Below are 14,771 nucleotides of genomic sequence, written 5' to 3' on the forward strand. Positions count from 1 at the left end.
GTCCCCGCGCCATACACTACCATTACCATTTTTCCTAGGAGACCATAAGGCTTTCTTCGTTTTCTGACTGTAGGAGTAACTGCAGCTTAACATCATGTTGTGAATTTTTTTACTTCTTGGACATTGCTCCTGCTGTCCTGTTTATGGGGATCCTACCCCTACTTAATTGTGGCACACCTGAGGAAAATTGCTATTTGTGTAATTTGCTTTGATTTTGATCCTTTCAAGAAAATCTCTCCTTGGTTCCCACAAATAACAACTAACCTGTTCGCTAACCCAAGCTCGCAGCAGAGTGTGTGGCTGTTTCCTGTGATTCTGGAGACAGGTAGCTGAGCCACAGGTATCCTGAGCTATGAAGCTCTTCTTCAGATGTACAATGGGCTATTTTTACAACTTTGCCATAGTAACTGTGGAAAGTCTGGGGATGTCTTCACAGCTGTACTTGAATTTATAGGTTAAGATATCTTCATTCAAACAGGCATTAAGGGAAACTAGTGGCCGATAATAAGGAAATCCACCAGTATCTGAAAAACGCCTTTACTCTCATTTCCACCCTGTTTTTTTGCTTTTCAGCTAATTGCTAACAGACTGCTTACCAGTTTCAGCAGATAAGTGTCTAGGTAGGGCTAGCCTTGATGGCTACAAAGAACAGCTAGACATGTTTTAATAATCCTTTGATTGCAGTCAGTAAAGTACTAGTTTTTCATTGGCTTTTACATTGTCACAGTGATGTTAACTTTTAGCTATATCCTCATACCTTAATCAAAACTCCACAGAGATTATTCTTACTGTTTGCCTGAAGCAAAGAACTTTAAAAACAGATTTGCATTAAGTGCGATTGTGTAAGAGTTTAAACCATCTCCACCTCTTCCCTTCTCCTTTGACAGATATTCATCTGATTTGTTCTAGCAGCTAAGGTAAAAATATAGCTCTACAAAACCAAAAGTGACTGGATTTAGTTCTTTGAACAGATTCATTGCAGATTCAGGTGGTACTGGAAATGATGCTACAAAGAAGGTAGGACTCTGAAGATTTTTGGCAGGGCTGCTGAAATTAATTCAAGTTATTGTAGAAGTGTACCATATAAACTGACTTAACTGCTCAGCATCACCAAAAGACTAAAAAAAACCTCACCTTGTACTACGAATTGTGAACCTCCTGGATTTTCTGTAGGCTGACATCTGTAATTTATAAGTAGGTTGGAGGTTGTTCTAATAATCTCTGTATATAGAGAAATTTTTTTTGAAAATAGATGTCTTTAAGCCATGCTAACCCCATTTTCTGTTTTACAGTTGGAGTAACTCTGCAGCTTAAAATCTTATGCCCTATTTTGGTTTATGTATCATACCACGTCCAGTGTTTAAGGTGTTTTCCTCTGTTCTAATCCATATAAGGAAAAAGCTAATATTACAGTGGCTTTTATGAGAATAACTTCAAACTGGTATAACTAGAATGATTGCCTCTCTCTTGCTCAAGATGTGTAAAATAGGGTCTCTTTCCTAACTAACAACCTCAATCATGTTGTGTTGCCATAATGAAATAAGCACTTATATTGTTTAATCAAGCCTCTTGAATGCTGAGCAGTCAGTGTCCAATGACTGATGACTGGCAGCTCATTAACTCCCATACAAACTGCCCCAAGGGAAAAATTAAAGAGATTAAATTACTGAATAATGAGTTTGCTACCACTTATTCAATTTTACTTTCAACTACTTAAGTTTAATAGAGTTAGTTATATTTACTTGCTTTTCTTTACTAATCCAGTTCACAGCCTGCAAATGTAGGCACTTGTGAGGGTCAAGCAAGAAATTTATGTGTAAATCAGTATTGTGTTTATTTGGGTTTGATATAGCACTGATAGATTTAAAACTGCCTCCGAGCTCCTTGGTTTTGCTACTTTCCCCATGGGAAACCTAATGCATTTAGCCTAGCAGGAGGCTAATTTTCTGTCCATTCTGAAACTCAGGTCCAGGCGCCATTGTCCACAGAATGGGCTGTTAATCAGCCAACACAATCCTGCTAAGCTTATAGAGTAGCTTAAGAGTTAGCTCTTGGCTACTGTCCTAGCCGGAAGACTGCATGAGCCTTTCCCAGGACTTGGGACATGAACGCAAGGCAACAACTGTGTCATTGCAGCCTACGAACTGCAGTATTCCATCCCAGGCAGAGGATGTGCATGCCCCTGTCCACATACCAAAATAATACTGATTTACAGGTATGTTTTCTGCTAAAAAACTATTAACTAATGTAATCTTCAGTTGACCTCTCAAACTTAAAAATAACCTGAGCCTGTTACCACTGACCAAAAGTCAAAAAGGATAAATTTGGTTTACCAGCCCGTGAGAAGAATGTATATTTACAACAACTGCATTGTTCTGTAAAAAATACATCATGGTTATATTTAAAGGCCAGTTCTGAGAGTTGATCTTGTTGTGCTCGTTCTTTAGAAAAAACATTCTATCCTGACAATTTTTTTCTTGGTCTTTTTCCACCAAATATTTTCGCAAGAAAAGACTGCTTTCCTTCTGAATTTAGATATAGTTTAGATTTTTTTTTTTTAATAGAAAAAGGAATTTTCATGAGCTTTTTAAAATGGCCAAGTACTAGTAGTTTCATCTTGTCCATGTCTTTGAGTAGTTTTCTTTGTTTCAAATATACATTGATGTTTCTGTTTGGGAATTATATCCTTTAATCCTCTCAGCTGGCACAGAAGATGGACATGATCTAGCAGGCAGAAGGCACTGGGTGTAGACATAGTTCTGTTTAGTTCAGTGTATCAATGTAGACAAACAAAATTATTTTTTGGCAGACTCAGGCTTTCCTGGTTCATGATAGGTCACAGGCTCTAACAACAGAATAGCTGAACTTTAGGTTACGTCAGTTGGTTCTGATTTTGATTTTGCTAACCACAGCAAATCCAATATGGAAAAGAATACTAAAGCACTTCTTCAGCTATAGGAACTGGCTTAAATCCAGCTTACATTAATGATGCAGTGTTCAGGAAAATATATTTTCTTATAAAAACATTTTAATTTTCTCTTCAGAGTTCTGTTTAAAGAGTAAGTGTTTAAAAAAATGGTTAAAACACACAAAAGTAATAGCGTTTCTTTAGAGTTGTTTCCAGAAGACCTCTGGAAAGAGCAATAACTGCATTTGCTTCTGCTTGATTGTTTTAATTCTTGATCATGCAAGAAATAATGGAGTCATCCCTGAGCAAAGTCTTAATGTGAGAAGAATTAGGGACTTGATTAGTTTTTAAGTAATTGTATGAAGAGAAACAATAATAAAAGCCTTTTAACCTTGGGTTAATACTTGTAGGTACTGTTCACCAGAAGGTAAAAAACAGAAAAATTTAGAAGTTAACAATACTCTTTTGCTTCTGAGCCCCACATAAGTTATAAGGGATAGTGTCTTGTTAAGGACTTTATGGTAGTCATCCACAGGGAAAAGCAAGGCATAAGCTGAAAATTGACATAACATATTCTTTGTGTCAATTGACAGGGGGAAAGCCAGAACACTGCACTTCAGCCAGAACTGGAGTCAGAGAAGTTTCTGAAATCATTGAAGGTTGTGTGAGAACAGAGTCTGGTAAGATCACACTGTTACTTCTGTGCTTTTCCTGGAAAACACATCATCTCAAATCGTTTGGTTAAATGGGTGAAGTGTGTTAGCATCAGATGTGCAAATGGTCCTGGATGTTCTGATTTTTCCTTTTGTTCTTGAACTCCATGTCTGCAACTAACTTGGGAATTACTTAACTAATGGGAAGTAGTGTATGGGAAGTAATGGCATAGAGTCCTGTGGCACGTATGCCATTAGAAACTTAAGCTGTGGGCAAACTACTGCTCACATAAAATTACTATTAGTCTAGGGTTATACAATATTTCTGTATCAAGTTATTACCAAAAATGTATATATAATCTTTGAATTTGAGTTTTGGATGCAACACTGATCCAAGAAAAATAGTTCCCAATGTTTTAAATTAAATAATGTAGCTGCCTTACATTTTAAATATTGTAGTAAACAACACATACATTACAAAATAGCCACTAAATTTTGTGTTTAATGAAAAGAGACACAGACTTGAAAGGAAAGACTTCAGAGGAGAAACTTGCGAAAAAAACTTCAGAAACTATAAGAAGCAGACTTAGGATAAAGTCCACTTAAAAAGAATATTTGCAAGTTCAATTTTATTTAATATAATGAAACACTTTGTCCTAGATATGTTGTTTCACTACTTGGGTTTTTTTCTTTCAGCAAGACATGGTGTTACAGCTATATGCGCAGGTAATTTCTTTTCAAGTGCTTTCTTCGGGTTTACGGAACGAACTTGGACAAGCAAACCTTGAAATGCTATCTGAAAACTTTGTATTTCTTTAGAAACTAGTATCACCAGAATAAAAAGCAGTTACTTTTTGACAATTATTTGAGCTGTGTTTGCTTGGCGTTTTCATTTTAGTGTGAATGTGTATATATTTGTATTTTTTGTGGGAATTTTGTTCCTTGAACAATCAAACCCAATTTTATAACTTGAAACTCTACGTGTGATAGAGAAGATATTACTCTAAAATAAAAGAAGACATTTGCTTCTATAATCACAGAACATTTTTGAAGCAGCTGAAATGTTGAATTGACAAACATCTGAGATTTAACCAGTCTTCATAAGGCAATACCAGAATATCATTTTAAAGATCTGAGAACCACAAAAACAAGGGTGTTTTGGACACAGCGAAAGAAAGCCAGGCTGCTAATACAAAACATACTGCCTCTGGATCTGAGAACAGTGTCTCAAATTGCTAACACACAACAACACACGGAGTCAGGTTTCAACATTGTTCTTCGTTTCATAAACTTGTACAGATTTCAGTAGATGTTGAACTTTTCTCCAAATACAGCTACAAATCACTTGGTATTTTAGCCTTTTCAAGGTTTCATGCAAGATTTCTTTTGACAAATGATTTGTTGAGTTCCCAAGTCATCTACGAATGTTGGGGGATGGGGAATCTTCACCGCATAATTGTGTGGAAGTGGTGTAAGAAAGCAGAGCATGAAATTTTAAAGTCAGTTAATTCACAGATATTATGAGATTACTCAAAAGTATTGTGTATATAGAATCTATATTGAAGGGGAGGTTGGGAGAAAGAGATGTAGGCAGCTGTGCACTGGTCAGAGTAATTTAAAAGATACTCTGACCATTAGAACAGCTTTTTTGAGGAAAAGATAGATACAGATATACAGTAAGAGTAGAATTAAATGCTGCAGTATTTTGAGCTAGACTAACCTGGTATCTGTCTATTTAAAACTGCAGTAAATCTCATCTAACTCCAGTAAAGCATAACTTCTGTTAAAACATAGGAAGCTATGGGATTGGAAAGCGGGATTTAGTAAAGGATTGGTAAGGCTGTACATCAGTAGATAATAACTCTAGTAATGAAAGGAAAACCTTATCTGTAGAAAAGGGTTATCTTTGAAATTCCTCAGAGTGGGTGTTGGATCTGAATCTTTAGCATTTGTTTTAATCACTTGAACACAAAAGCTAGGAAGAAGACGATGAACTCTCCTAGTTATGTGAAATGCACTCTTCATGTCAAAGTGCTATACGGGAAGAACTAGGTGACCTTAAAAACTGCGGTAATATGAACAGAATGAAATTCAGTAGAACAAAGTGCATATCTAAATGGAATGGAATGCAAGGGCTCAGAGTAAACTAACAAGAGAAATTACTGTTTCAGACAGATGCTCATTAGTTGGAAACACAGGCAAATCACTTTGGCAAGTACAGTCCTAGAAGCTTTGATTTACCTTAGCTGAATTATTTCTAGCAGAACTGGAGGAGTATCAAGGATGTTATGCAAAGATCTAGTGAACGAATCAAAATAATTTGTGAAGTTCTACTCATTCATATTCAGAAAACATGAACTAAAATTGGAGCAGATGCAAAGAAAAGTTCTATTGTTCTTACTCTTCTAGTAGCCTCTCTTAGAAAAAGATACCTCAAAAATAATCTGTTTCCCCTAGCAAAAAGTCCGAGAAAGAATAAAATCATAGAATCATGGAATGGTTTGGTTGGAAGGGGCCTTTAAAGATCACATAGTTCCAACCCCACCCCCCACCATGGGCAGTGTCATCTTCTACTAGATCAGGTAGCTCTGAGACTCTTCCAACTGTCTGCTGTCTCAGAGGGGATATTGTGTCTCTCCATAACCTGTTGCACAGTGGAAGGAGAATGCCGAGGGGAGGCTGTTGCAGTAAGGACAGAAAGGAAAAGAAAATACAAAGCTTTTTGGACTATCTGAGCTGCAAGAATAAGTATATGTCAAATAGAGAATAAATTTAAGTGGAAAATTGGAAGATGATTCTGTTCCATTAAAGCAATCAAAGGGTGGATCACCTCCCAGTAAGAACAGTCCATGTCAAAGAAGTAGCTACTTTTAAAATGTATCTTGATTAGTTCATTAATAGGCATATGAAATATGATTATTTGTAATACGAGGTGCATAGCTGAATCAGGTGGTTTCTTCCAGCCGCTGCTCCCAGTTGCTGTCTCTATGAGGATGTAACTGTAGAGGGGTCTGTGGAATTATCTGACAGATTGCGATGGATTACAGATCTACCTTAACTCAAAAATGATTTTTTGAAGACTGAACCCTGATGCTAGTGTCAGCTCTTTGGAATTGTCTGGTTCACCTATTATTAAGATTCCATGCAGCACATTGTGGATCCAGTCAGTGGTCAGAGCTGGTTCATGCATGCAAGGATGTTAGATTTTCTCACTCTTGAGCTTTTGACATATCAGTGAAGAATGTGAAAGTCAGTCTTAATTATGGCTTTGTAAAGCTATGGTTCTGCCTGTGGTGGAAAGGAAGTGCTTTATGCCAGCTGGGAGGCTCTGTTACCCTCAGGCACTGCAGATATAATGGCTGGGCAGCACCTGCAGGACAGGTCTGTCCGGTGTTCTGTCAGCATTCCTGACTTTTTTTACTAATCTATGTAATGTGCCAATGAAGGGAGTTCCTTGGAAAAAAAATAGAGGAAATCAGAAAGATGTTCTTAAGACTCTCTCAGACACCTCTTCAGAGTCACTGTTACCTATATTAGTGGTAACTGTTACTGAGTTTATTTAGCGCTTTTTTGTTGACCCTTGTTAGATTAATACAGTTTACCAAACTGGTAAATGCACTTTCTATGCATTATTGCTTTTCTTCCATGTATATAACCCCTACTAAATGTTTTGAGAGCTTTTCTTGGGGAATGTGCATATTTAACTGCCAAACTAAATAGAGAAACATGAAGGGGAAGTGTTGTATGTGTTTCTGTAGCTCAGCTCTGTACAATGGAGATAAGCTTTTAACATAGTTCTGTTTAGCTTCTTACCTCATTTTCTTATCAGGCATCCAGTAGCATACCTGACTGTATCCAACACTGTGAGATCCTACAATGTGCACTCAAGTGGGAGTAAGAATTACATAAGTACTTCAGATGTTTCTGCACTTCCCACGAACCTCTTGGAACACTTGTGTACTAATTTTCTTGAATAAAGACAACCATATAAGCATTAAACATCAAAATGTAGCAAGATTCTGTTTTCTGTTGGGTCAGGCAGCTTGCCTGGGTTCTGCAGAGTACAGTTTGACATTTTTTGACATTGCCAAGTCCAGGGAGGGTTGGGTTGGGTAAGTGTATTGGATCTGGCTGGTGTGGAGTTAACTTTCCCCATAGCATCCCTCATAATGCTATGCTTTGTGTTGGTCGCTAAGACTGTGGTCGTAACACACCAGTGTTTTGGCTAGCATCAAAACACAGCATCAAGACTGTCTCTACAACTCCATCTCCAACAACCAGTATGCTGGGAGTAGGCAAGAGGCTGGGAGGGGACATAGCCAGAACAACTGAACCAAGATGCCTAAGGAGATATTTCATACCATAAGATGTGTGGTCAGCAATTAAAGCTAAGAGAAAGGAGAGGAGGCATTTGTTATTAGGGCTTTGGGTTCTGGAACCAGTATGCATACTATGAACCTATTTTTTTTCCTTTTGCTTCCACGCACAGCCTTAGCTTTTCCTATATTAAACTACCCTTGTCTCTACCTATGAGGTTTTTCATCTTATTTTCTGTCCCCTGGCCCTGTCTCGCTGTCTTGCTGCCTGGTGAGCATCTGGTGGCCAGCCAAAGTCAACCCACCACAGTGACTAACGCTGTCAAAGCTACTGGCTTGTTTAACTATTTAGAAATTCTTGTGAGAACATGTACAATTATGCATGCTATTCAAGAAGCTGAACTATTTTCTATACTCTTTTGTCTCCCAACACAAACTCCTACAGACATTTAGCAAAGCGCAGTTTGATTTTACAGTGAACAGCTGTGCAACTGGCTATAGCTTTTCAGGACTGGGTTTGACTCTGCAGCTGAGGGAAGCTTGTGAATGCTTCTGCAAAAGGAAAGGTCCTGTTCACCCTTTCCTCTCTCCACTTCTTTGTTCCTACCTACCAGTGAGCACCACCTCATTTGTACCATCTTTGGTGCTCACTAGACTTCTTACAAAGCTGATTTAACTTGCTAACTTGACAGATGTTTTTTTGTCCAAGTAGTTGTTTGTCAGTTAGGAGCTGAGCTGGCTCATGGAGAAGTGAGAGCACCTGTACAAGAGCAAGGAGGGTGAGGAAAGTGAAACCTCTCTATTTAATTGATCTTCACAGATGTGTTGTGAAAATATTCCAGCTGCAGTCTCTAATCCATGATATTCTGCCCAGCAAGGAACTAGGTTGACTAATATGTGAAGGCGTAACATATATTTGTGCATAATTTGTGCAAGGACTCGGCCTCACAGTGCCCGAGTATGTCTAGTGATGGTAGCCACGTTCCTCCATGAGCCTTGGTGGCCAGATAAGTCCACAGAGGTGAGGCAGGCCAGGTGTCAAGCCAGGAGATCAAGTACAAGGCTCAGGGTCAGCGAGATGCTTGGCCCAGCACAGGAATGGCTGCAGCATAGCTGCAACACAGCTCAGGGGGAGCCAAACACAAAGCCCTCAGCCGAGAAGCCACTCCATAGCAAAACAAGGGAGCGGGCCCGCTAAGGCTTCTCAGCAGAGCTTTCTGGAAGAGATCTCTTCAAAGCTAGTTACTTGCCCCATTACTAGAGCTGACCCTGAGCCCAAGCTACTGAACTCCCAGCCAGTGGGGAAGGTAGAGAGAGTGTGCTCAGAGCTTTGGGAGCTGTTTGAAAATACGCATTAGCTCAGAGCTAGAACTGCAATGAAGTAATAAACAGTTTGACTAGGGAAGACTGCAAACTTTTTATCTTCCAGTGCCTGCAGTATCTGACTTTTATGTTCTCCAAGTGTAGACAGAGAATCAAATGATACAACCCTAAACACCAGTTGCTTTCTCCAGAAAGAAGAAGGTATGTTTGGAGAAGGGTAGACATTTTCTTGCAGTTGGATTTAACCGGTGCATAGGGACCACAGTATCATTTGCTGCATATGCTTCCACACACAATAAATGAAAAATTCCCATAGATGAGCTATGCTGTGCATGCATCATGGGAAGTATTGTGCTCTGCTTTGCATCAGCCATGAATGGGAAAGCTAGACTATAGGATCCTGCATCTTCACTTTCATGCATTTATTAACAAGACATAAACAAACACAACAATTTCTAGTAATTAATATGGGACTGTGGTTCTAATTCAGATTCCTAATGCCATTAAAAAATTAAGTGTATAAAACAAGAATATACATCTTTTTCACAAATTCTGTCCTGCACTCATTGGCATGGTTAGTGAATGGTGAATAATACATTAAGTTATTTAAAGAAAAATCTTGTCTAAAACCAGCTTACATTTAAAAATATTCTGGCCTTACAAGAAGAAGATACTTGTCATCATAATACAGTGGTATTATTAAGTAAAACAAATAATATACTTGGTCTCTTGAAACATCTTTGGATGATCAGAACTCTCTGATGACTCAATCTTACAGAAGTGTCTCTTACAGTTATTCTGCTTTAACATATTAAAACTGTATTCGGTCTGCGTAATATAAGGATGAATTTTTATCATCCCACTGTCATCACTTCATAAACAATTATAGGTCTTGACTTAATCTCACAGAATATCACTGATGTAATTCTTCCCTCATGCTGCCTGCTGGCCTGAGTTCAATAATTTGTTTGCAGAACAATGTTCTGTTCCATTATCCTTGCAAGTCAGTCAAGGATAGATTATGATGGGAGAATAAAAGGGTTGTGAATCATTCTTAGCAGTCTACATGTTTGGGTGATTAATCTTTTTCACTACGATTAGAAAACACCTGATGTTTCTGTTACACAAGAATAAAATCAAAATATGTCTATAAAGAAGAAATATTCTGGAGATTTCTTTTTGTTTTAAGTTTATAAAATGTACATCTTTTCTAATTTATAGTTAACTGTAAATTATGTGCAAATGCGTGTAGTTCAAAGGAATTTCCTTCCCTCTATGCTTTGCTGTGCAAATTGGTTGATTTTTGGATCAAGAAATGGGGATTGTGTGCTTGTCAGGCGGTGTTCTCTTTGAAACAGTCCCAGGTCCTGCAGAGACATCTGAAAGCAGTTGAGATTTCCCTTGCTTCCCTGGCTCTTAGGGAATGATGGGCCTTAGAGGAAGCAAGTGTCTAAATGGAATTTTTAGGACAGGGCAATCCAAGAGGTAATGCATGACTGTAAAGAAGCTGTCTAGTACGGTTTTCCAAACCCATTGCTTTTAGAGGATGCAGATGCTGTCTCAATGCCTAAGAGGAAAAACTGAAGCCATGGAAAGGATTATTTTCCTTTTCCTTGAACTCAAAGTATACTCCTGTGCTTGAGCACACTGTTTTTGTTTTGTTAACCCAGGCTGCCACTTGCCAGTTTTGATATATTTGCTTAGTATTAATACATACTAATTTTGGTGGAATACCTTGATAATTACACTGGGTCTTTACCATCCCTATATCCCAGGACTTGAATTTTAATTAAATCCTTCTTTATTGAAATCTCTTCAGTAATCACTGTTGTGCATCTTTGGAAAATGTTGTGCCTCAGTCGTGTATTCTGGAAAGTAAATTAGGCACTGATTTCCCTAAGGACATCATGATCCACTGCGCCTAGAACCTGCCTTTTCTATTTGGTAACAAATAACTTGGTTTCAGAGTCCCCAGGCCAGGGCTTATGAATGCCTCTCTGTGCTGCCTGACCTCCCAGTGCTGATGCTAACAATTATTAAGACAACTGCTTCATCATTTGTTATAGAGATGCGTAAGGAAGTCCAGAGTTCATCAGCTCTGTCCAAACAGGATGGAGGCCTGCCTTGGTTTGGCTGTGTTTCATAATCTCGGCGCACTTGAGCCTGTATAGGGTGCTCTACTTACAGATAGATTTTGCTGTGTCAGTTTGCTGTCAACACAATGATACACATGAAACTCGAAAAGGACGAGATGCAGGCTGGCTAAATGCAAGGTCAGGAAGTTTCTAGATAACTCTTGGTCTGAGACTCTACCGCTCAGCAATGCTAAACTATGGTCCTTTCCATTTCATGGGGTGTGCAACAGAACAGGAGCATGCTGGCAACACTGAGGTCACTCTAGCATCTGCAGATAGACCATATCATTCTTCAGGTGTTGGACTATTAGTAATGGCGTACTAATTTCAGGATGTGGAAAGTCCTTATAGGCCTTATTTCGTGAATTCAAAATTAGCTGTTGTGCCTTTTCAGACCTGTTCCTGGGTGTCCGTACTGACCCAGAAGTGAGCAGGCATCATTTGGCAATAATATACTCATTAAAAATCTGAGTCTATCTTACAGTTGGCAAGCTCTGTTCCTGTAACTGTGCTGGTGTCACTGCTGCTTTCCACAGGAGTAACATGACCAGCTGGGCCAGAAGATTTTGTTGAATATATAACCATACCTCTTCTCCAGAGAAGCCCTGACAACATTGCATCATCCTCTGGTAACTTACGAGCTAATCTAAGCAATTAACGTTCAGCTTTATTATATACTTTGTGCAACACTGTGATTCAGGTATTTCAGGACTTCAGAAATTCTCTGTAGGCTGTGTTCTTAACTTGTTTCCATGCAGAGATTTACAGTCTAGGTCATGTTCTGACCTAAATTCTTACTGCCTGTGTTAGGTGTGCTGTCATTTGCTATGCTTCCTTATTCTGATGACATCTTCTTATCAAATACCTACTGAATACACTGTCAGATGGTTTAAGATCTACTAGTGTTGTCCATAAAATCAACTTAGTACAAATCTGGATAAAATAATTGGAAGGCAGCTGAATACTCTTCAGTCCATGAAAGGAAGGTAAAGACCAACAGCCGTTTCTGTTTGTGTCTCCAGGCCTCTGTCTAAGCTGTTACCGAGTCTGAGATTGACTTTGTTTACAAAGCCAGCAGTCTGTGAGGAAAAGATCTTGTTTAAGTTTCCCAGCACCACGACTTTTCCTATCTTTTCTTTTACCTAGACTTGAGATTGTAAACCTACTGCCTTCACCCCTTGCAAGCTTTTTTTCTTTCATCTTCCTTCCCATCACCATATTTTCATAGCAACAGACAGCAAAGAAGTTGAGCCAACTGACCAGAACAAACGTTGCTACCCTCACATCAGAAATGTTAGTGAACATACTGTATGTAGGTACAGGGATGTACCTACATCATGAGGCTGCAGGGACAGTCTCTTTGAGAGACCACAAGGAACCCACCATAGGACAAAATTGAGCCCATCAGCAATGCTAGTGGCATCTCTGTGAAAACATATTTAAGAAAGTGCCAAATATTACATGGCAATATGAGGAGAGAGGAAAAGAGGTATAAGAAACATCAGAGTGATGACTGAGGTCAGAGAAGAAGGGAGAAGGTGTGCCAGGCTTTGAAGCAGGTATTCCTTTGCAGGCTTTGGAAGAGACTGTAGTGGAGCTCATATCACACTGCAGCCTGTGGAGAACCCCATGCTGGAGCAGGTGGGTAATTCCTGAAGGAACTGGAGCCCATGGAGGAGACCATGCAGGAGCAGTGGTTCTCCTGGTGGGAACTGTGTCCTTTGGTGGACCCACACCAGAGCAAATTTTTACCTAAAGGACTGCAGACTGTGGAGAGGCCCCACCTTGGGGCAGTTCCTGAAGGACTGCAGCCCATGGGAAGGACCAACCTGGAGCAGAGGGGTAGTGTAGGGGAAAAACATGAGAAGTAAAGAGTGCAGTAGTCTGGTGAAATACAGGCTTCAGGAATGAAGGAGTGAAGTTGAGTCTGGGAAAAAGGGATATGGAGGAAAGCTGTAATTTTTGGTGTGTCTTTTTTTCTTCTAACCATCCAAATCTATTTACTTGGCAATAAATTAAATTAATTTTTCCCAGTTTGAATCTGTTTTGCCTGAGATAGTAATTGGTAGGTGACCTCCCTGTCTTTCTTTACCTTAAACCACGAGCTTTTTTCATCTTATTGTTGCCTCCTGTCCTGTTGAAGAGTGGGGATAGGGAAGGGGGAGGAAGTTTGTCAGCAGACCAAGGTCAACCCCCATAGTAAAAAGCCAAAAGGCTTTTTGCTGGATTTTATTTCAGCCTCTTTTTTTTATTATTTGCTTGGATTTTCCACAAATTGTTACTCATGCTTAGGGAGCCTTTATTTGTGTGTGAGCTAAGAAATCTCTGTGCCCAAGGCAGAGTGTAATGGGACATTTGGCTGTACCTGAATGAGTTTTTGCTTTTGATAACTTGTGTCAGCAGGTGGTTTCCTCTTTTTCTATGCCTTTTTTTTATTGCTGCCCAGACTTTTCCTGCTTGCTGTGTTGCTTCTCTGTCAAAGGCAAATGGGCAGCTTCTGTAAAAGCTGACTCAGTAGACACTCAAGAATGACAACGATCTTTCCTCCTATCCATTTGGTATGTTCTGTTGCCACGTACTTGCTACCTATGTTATTTCTAGCTTCTGCAATCAGAACTGCCTAATCTTCTGTATGACAATGAAGGCCTACCTTTAATTTGGCTCATGATACACCCACCCAATGTCAGGACTCCCTTTGCCATGCAGTATGGTAATACTGTTTGATTGGAGAGATTGCACAAGCAGCCTGGAAGGCCTTACAAGAAGAAGCGGCATGATAGAACAGGGTCCCTGGCCTCCATCTGAAATGATTATTTAAAGAAAAATGTGGGGCAAGACTACCAGTCCTTTTTGATCTAATCAGCCGCCTCCATTTGACCAGAGCATCTCTGATAGCCTTGCACGTATCTACTTGCAAGCTCATGTGGTTCTCCTTAGTGTCTCAAAGCACAGTAATAAAGGGTTTCAATGGATATTTCTCTGTAAGGGCATGGTTAGGCATGACATTGACTTCTGTCCTGATTCAGGACTGTGCCCCATCCTTTGTGTTGTCCTTAGGGACTCCTTCCAGAGCCATGGTCTACTGCACTCTGTTGGGATCTTTGGCCTCTGATTTAGGTGATAGAGAAACAAACCCACTGGTGCTCTGTTCCTTTTCTTGGTTATATAAATTTTATAGACAGACCCTGCCAGAAGGAAGGGGATGTCTTTCAATGTGGACCAATTACAGGCTGAGTAGAAGCCAATAAGAACAATACTATAGATATTTCTTGCTCCTCTTGGTGAGACAGCTGGATAGATTTAGCTGGTAATTGTACCTTGTTTCTGAGTTATAAACCTAGACGAGTTGATGGCTAGGGCATATTTTGTTGGCAGAGTGTTGCACCATGCTAGAAGGATACCAAGAGCTGTGTGCATAGAATTTTTGCTGCCTTGC

General features: G+C 39.5%; 1 protein-coding gene across 11 annotated transcripts in view; it reads left to right on the plus strand.

Annotated features, from left to right (window-relative positions):
• Nucleotides 1–14,771, plus strand: part of PRLR (prolactin receptor) — a 157,844-nt gene that overhangs the window by 81,936 nt on the left and 61,137 nt on the right. For 10 of the 11 annotated variants that reach the window (XM_054054326.1, XM_054054324.1, XM_054054329.1 and 7 more), the window contains one exon: nt 3,502–3,588. The gene's annotated coding sequence lies outside the window, so the exon portion shown is untranslated. Of the gene's footprint in view, nt 1–3,501; nt 3,589–11,946; nt 11,965–14,771 lie in introns of those variants that run through there. The other variant, XM_054054336.1, reaches the window with a different exon arrangement.

This window comes from Cuculus canorus, chromosome Z (genome assembly GCF_017976375.1).
Source record: "Cuculus canorus isolate bCucCan1 chromosome Z, bCucCan1.pri, whole genome shotgun sequence".
Lineage (NCBI taxonomy): Eukaryota > Metazoa > Chordata > Aves > Cuculiformes > Cuculidae > Cuculus > Cuculus canorus.